This window comes from Penaeus monodon, chromosome 34 (genome assembly GCF_015228065.2).
Source record: "Penaeus monodon isolate SGIC_2016 chromosome 34, NSTDA_Pmon_1, whole genome shotgun sequence".
In the NCBI taxonomy this organism is placed as follows: domain Eukaryota; kingdom Metazoa; phylum Arthropoda; class Malacostraca; order Decapoda; family Penaeidae; genus Penaeus; species Penaeus monodon.
The window spans coordinates 23631023-23631682 of record NC_051419.1 but is presented as its reverse complement, the minus strand read 5'-3'; the positions used below and the strand labels follow the sequence as shown (position 1 = coordinate 23631682).

General features: G+C 33.5%; 1 protein-coding gene across 1 annotated transcript in view; it reads left to right on the top strand.

The window, feature by feature from the left end:
- The window catches only part of LOC119594650 (cardioactive peptide-like), a gene marked incomplete in the record, with an annotated part of 25423 nt that overhangs the window by 18670 nt on the left and 6093 nt on the right, over window positions 1–660 (top strand).

Sequence of the window (660 nt, the reverse complement as noted above, 5' to 3'; positions counted from 1 at the left end):
CCTACCGACCTAGGCTTCTCCCTCCTCCTGATCGGCGCCCAAGGGAGAGAGTCATTGGAAGTTCGAAATAGGCTAATCCCCCCTCGAATAGTCACAACCCCGTTTTCTTTGGTATTAATAATTGGATCGGACGTCATATAGAGACTTACATGAATAACGTGATTGGCTCCTGTATGTCGGTATTATTGGTTATTTTGAATAATTTCCATCTACAGTGGTAGTGTTCTAAGAGAAATTATAGAATATGCGTTGTGGATTATAGAGATATATATGTATAGAGGGTCTAATTGTTTTTGAGTATTTTATACATCAAGATGATAATTGCAATATCGATTTAACTGTCAACTCTGACATACTTTCCGACTATATTGTGATTTAAAACTAATTAAATCTGTACTGGAATCATTTTAACTTTGAAGTTAATGTAAATTGTCGGCAAAAATTCTCAGGAATGAAAATTTTATTATGAAGTCTACATCATGACTTCATTATGTATACATCATTCCTAATATCACATTCTTTTACGATTCACTCATTTTCGTCAGTTGCTTTTTGTTTTTCATTACCTGTCATTCTTTTGTTTATTTAATTGTTTATTTTCTTTATTTACCTTGACTCTTTGACGGTGGCAAAATTCCTATCATATCGCTATCAATTGCA